This window comes from Stylophora pistillata, chromosome 10 (genome assembly GCF_964205215.1).
Source record: "Stylophora pistillata chromosome 10, jaStyPist1.2, whole genome shotgun sequence".
In the NCBI taxonomy this organism is placed as follows: Eukaryota; Metazoa; Cnidaria; class Anthozoa; order Scleractinia; family Pocilloporidae; genus Stylophora; species Stylophora pistillata.
Window position 1 is genome coordinate 15,144,001 of NC_142528.1, and position 5,000 is coordinate 15,149,000.

The 5,000-nt window shown below is 39.5% G+C and overlaps 2 pseudogenes across 2 annotated transcripts in view; one reads left to right on the forward strand and one right to left on the reverse strand.

Moving 5' to 3' along the window:
- Window positions 1-1,120, forward strand: part of LOC148721935 (uncharacterized) — a 3,507-nt pseudogene extending 2,387 nt beyond the window's left edge. Inside the window, exons 2-3 of the transcript XR_015992802.1 lie at window positions 1-462; window positions 554-1,120. The exon at window positions 1-462 is cut by the window's left edge and continues 234 nt beyond it. The product of XR_015992802.1 is annotated as an uncharacterized LOC148721935 (transcript). The remainder of the gene's footprint in view (window positions 463-553) is intronic.
- LOC148721936 (uncharacterized) lies at window positions 1,002-3,703 on the reverse strand (annotated as a pseudogene). The gene is made up of 2 exons (XR_015992710.1): window positions 3,567-3,703; window positions 1,002-2,646 (listed from the first exon to the last, which is right to left on the reverse strand). The product of XR_015992710.1 is annotated as an uncharacterized LOC148721936 (transcript).
- Between the last annotated feature and the right edge of the window lie 1,297 nt (window positions 3,704-5,000).

The window sequence follows — 5,000 nt, forward strand, 5'->3', positions numbered from 1 at the left end:
CAGCTGAAGTATTGGGGATTCCTTAGGTAGTGGAATGCTATCAAAGAAGTATCTGTAGTGGATTGGAGACTCTTTGCATTTTTCTAAATATTCTGAAGAGACATAGCTATCCTTGTCGATATTCAGACATGATAGCTCGCTTTGGGAAGCCTGTTCAAGTGTTGTGCATGATAAACAACTACATGATCGACTACATTTACCAGGCACACAGTCACAGAATTTTGCAGTGGAATGATAGCATCCTCAACCCTCATTCACTGGAAATATACAGTAACGCCATAACAGCTAAGGGATCCCCCTTGGATAACTGTTTTGGCTTTATTGATGGGACAGTTAGTCCAATAAGCAAGCCTGGCCAAAATCAGCGCATTGTCTGCAATGGTCACAAAAGAGTTCACGGTGTAAAATTCCAATCCGTGGCATTACCAAATGGAATTATTGGAAATATGTATGGACCAATCGGTAAGGGAAATGGAATATAAAATTACCCTTCAGAAAAAGACCCGAAAATTTTTAATCTAAATGTTTTTAATTTGTCTCCTTTTTTTCATAGAGGGGAGACGACACGACGCTGCCATGCTAGCAGACTCCAATCTTCTTCAAGATATGCAACGCTATGCTTTTTCACCTGGGCCAGCGGGTCGTCCACTTTGTGTTTATGGAGACCCCGCCTACCCATTGAGGGTGCACCTCCAGACCCCTTTTAGAAACATGATACTCACCCCACAGATGGTAAATTTTAATAGGGCTATGAGCTCAGTGAGAGTCTCTGTAGAGTGGCTCTTTGGAGACATAGTTGAGTACTTCAAGTTTGTAGATTTCAAAAAGAACCTCAAGATCGGACTTCAATAGGAAAGATGTACATTGTTTGTGCCTTATTAAGAAATGCATTAACATGCTTATATGGCAACACAACCTCTGAGTTTTTTGAGCTGGATCCACCCACCTTGGAAGAATACTTTGCTTAATTTTAGGGAGGGAGGATAAGGATTTGCCACACATTAAAGAATATTAATATTTAATATATTTAATACATTCTGCTGTGTAGGTTGATGGGATGGGAGGGGGAAGTATAATATCCTTTCTCATGTTTGACCCCTGGGGTACTTTAAAGTAAAGTTACAGAGAGCTGCATGTAGGTACTAATGAAGTCATATTACCTCTAAAATAACTACATATTTTCCAAGTACTTTTGGTTTGAATTTTAAAATGACCTCCCATCCCCCCTCTCCAAAAAAAGGCTAAAATCTTCTTGTTGTCACAAAAAAAGAACAAATATGCAACCAACACAAATATCAAAATCGAATATTTCAAACTCAATAAAAGGTTTGCTCCTCCCTATGCCTTTAACATTTCCATGTGCCCCATCTGCCTAGGTAGGGGGGCTTGTGACCCTGTACGTTTCATAAGCCACGCCCAATATCCAGATACAAAATTATTTTAAGTAATCCTCATCTATGAGTCATTACCAGGTCTAGAATAAAACTAATTGGCCATTTCAGATTTTGCAATAAATTTACCATCTACAGATGCCATGAATCAGTTTGTATTTTTCTTATGGGAGAAGGATCACCATAGAGATCACTGGTGTAATTATATACAAGCACTAACAACCATAAAAGACTGGCACACCAGGGCATATTGCCATGGTCCTTCCAAATGCTTACTTTTTGAATATGAACTCTGTAATTGTCTTAACCCAATAAAGAACAACAATTTTATCCTTGGTTCAATATTGTGTATCGTAACATGAAAATGAGTGGAAAACAAAGAAAAAGACAAATTGAAACAAGGATGAAATTGAACTACAACAAATACATAGTATATCAACTTAAACTAAACTTAACATGTTTTTATTCTGTCTACTGCTTCTTGGCAAGCTCTTGCAGCACAGCCACTAGTGCCTGGTTCTGTTGTTGTTGCTGCATTATAGTCATTTGCATCTGGCTTAGCTGTTGAAGCTGCTGATGTTGCTGCTGCTGGAGGTTAGCAAACATTGTTCGCTGCTGCTCCTGTTGATGGATCAGTTGCTGTGTCATTTCCTCTTGCTGCTTTGCTTGGGCACACTTCCTTTTTTTTAAGTTCTAGCTCTTCTTGCCTGATTTTCTTTTTCTGACTTCTCCCTCAGATATACCATGGTCTCTGCTCCAGATCTCCTTGTTCTTTTCTCCTTTTTCTCGGGCTCTTCACTAACCTCATCACCAACCACTCTTTTTCTTGTTTCTCCAACTCTCTCCAAAGCCTTGGCTCTAATATCCTCCACTTGCTTTTTCTCTTTCTCTGCACTGGCTTTTTTTTCCACTGATATCATTTGCTGATCTCTCTCTGCAGCCTCAGCTTTCTCACATATTTCTTCGATTGCTGCATCAACCTCTGAAGGCTCATCAACTGCTATTCCACTGGCCTTGCTTTCTTCTGCAGCCTTTCTTTTGTTTCTTTATTAGAACCAGGTTTACATGGTCTCTTACAGACCTCAAAGAAACTGAGAAACAGGGCTCCGACACTGCCCTCAGGTTTGAGGCAATTTCTTCGCACAGTCTCGCTCTCTCCCTACTTCCCTTCGGCTGGCTATACGGATCAACAGTTAGCATTTCTCTTACTAAAAGTAAATCGTGATCTTTCGTCCAGTACATTGGAGTAGTCGACCTTAAACATAAACAAAGTAGATTGAACTGCCAGTACAAAACAGCTGATAAAACACACTTATCATAGGGTCACCTTTCGACTTAAGAAAAAATAATAGCCTGCAGAATACAGGCAACTTTTCATGGTTTAATAACAAGTTCGGCTGGTTTAATGCACACAAAAAAAGGCCACGAAACCTATATAATAAAATTGTATACCCTTTTTTAAATTGTCCCTTTCTATAAAAATACAGACTAGTTAATGAAATGCTATCATCTGCGGATGATAAAGCGACTGAAGCCTCGAAACGTCAAGATATATTTTCCTTATTTTAAAAGTGCATTGGATTATTTTCAACTTGACAATCTCGAACATATTTACAAGCGATACACAGTCAAGAAAATTAAAGTTTTTGTTGCAGTAAATGCAGATTGTGGAGTTAAACGAACCAATGGATTCGCCTTCAAAAAAGGCTCTGCCGTTGTGATGTTGAACCCAAAAATACCTTATAAAACCTAACATACAGTATCATAATCCTACAAAGTAAATTGGAAGAATATATTCTCGTAAGATGTTGTGCTGGAAGATAAAAAAAACCAAAACGGCTACAGAAGTTGTAGTGCTCTCTGCACTTTTAAATCTGGCGAGAATATCTTCTTTGTCAAACTGTTTGACTTTTGAGTGATTCTCAGCGGATAATTTTCGATTGATATCTGTGTGAGGTAAGCTTATTTACATTACAATTTCTTACTTTCATGTTGGTCAATGGTGTAAGTCTCGACGTTTCTGTTTAAAAACAAACCATCAATTTAAAGAATAATCTCACTTTATGAAAGAAAAAAAGCGATGAAAGTTATTTTTGATTGTCTCCTGGGAATATTTAACGTTTAGATAGCAGGGAAAGGAATGCTCACGTCGATAGCAGAGAGGGGAACACCCACGTTTTCGGCCAACGTCAAATTGACTCGTTTCACGTCGGGCCCGAACGCAGAACGTCAAACTTTTTCCCGCCAGTCATGCGCAGATAGTTATTTGGATTTTCCCTGAGAGCCTGCGGTCCCCGTCGCCGTCCCCGTTCTTGTTGCTTTAAGACTAGTTCAAAACGGTCGCAGTCGTTCTGCCATCTGATTGGTGCCAGAAAATCTTTCTGTTTTTCTGCCCAATCAGAATGAAGTGTGTTTTAGAGTCCTTTCGTGTGTTTTAACACGGACATATACTAGTAGCTCAGTTGCTCACTATGTTTGTTTGGACCGTTCGACGGAGATTTCCTTGAGGTGAAAGTTTCAGTCTCAGCACATAATGTAAGAGAAATCGATCAGATTGTCCGCGAAAATCTTACCGGAAATTATACTGAATACTTTCGCAGGTATCACTAGAGAACGTGTTTTAAAGTTTGCGAGGTTTGTATACAACACGATGGTTGCAGTCATTGACGTGTCGCTTTAAACGTTAAACGAGATTTAAGCTTAAATCTTTCTAGATTTTTTGCATAATTTGCTGTGACTGAAACTTTGCCAATCCCGTGAAGTTATTTCGTCGCACGGGCCACGTAGATATGTCGAGCAACTGGTAATTGCGCAACTTTCTGTGCGTGCCAAAATCAAATCTCATCTTCGCTTGAAAAAAAAGAAAAGCTAAGCGTGGAAACTTTTGCTTATTAGATGTGGGCAGATGACCCTGTACTACTAAGCTGACATTTACAATAAAGCAAACCCGCCCTTTCCATCCAATATTTCTTGGTCTTTGTTTTTCCCATTGAAAACAGCATCGGATCGATTCTCAATGATCAAAGGTATTTAACTTGGTCTTCAACAATCGACAGAAGAGGTGAAATGACAAATGACCAAGGGACTAGAAGAGAATCCGTGGCCTTTCTAGCTCAAGAATTTCAATACTCTAGACAGCAGTTGAAAGATTGAACTCTTTCTAAACCCCTTCGGTAACTGCCCGAAAACATCTCTCTTTCCCACGATGTTCTCGTTAATAAGTTTTTGTTCAGATTTTAATTAGCTAACCGGAAACACAGCTAAGCTTTCTCTTAGCACTTGCTGGAGGTCGTCCACGAACTTAACGTTCTCTGTTACCTTGGCCGTATTGTGAACGACTTTACCACTAAGATTAGATTTTGGCGCGCACAGAAAGCAGAAAGCTACGTAGACGAAAGCGCCAGTTGCTCGGCATACCTGCGTGGCCCGTGCGACGAAATAACTTCACGGGATTAGCAAAGTTTCAGTCACAGCAAATTATGCAAAAAATCTAGAAAGATTTAAGCTTAAATCTCGTTTAACGTTTAAAGCGACAAATTAATGACTGCAACCATCGTGTTGCATACAAACTCGCAAACTTTAAAACACGTTCTCTAGTGATACCTGCGA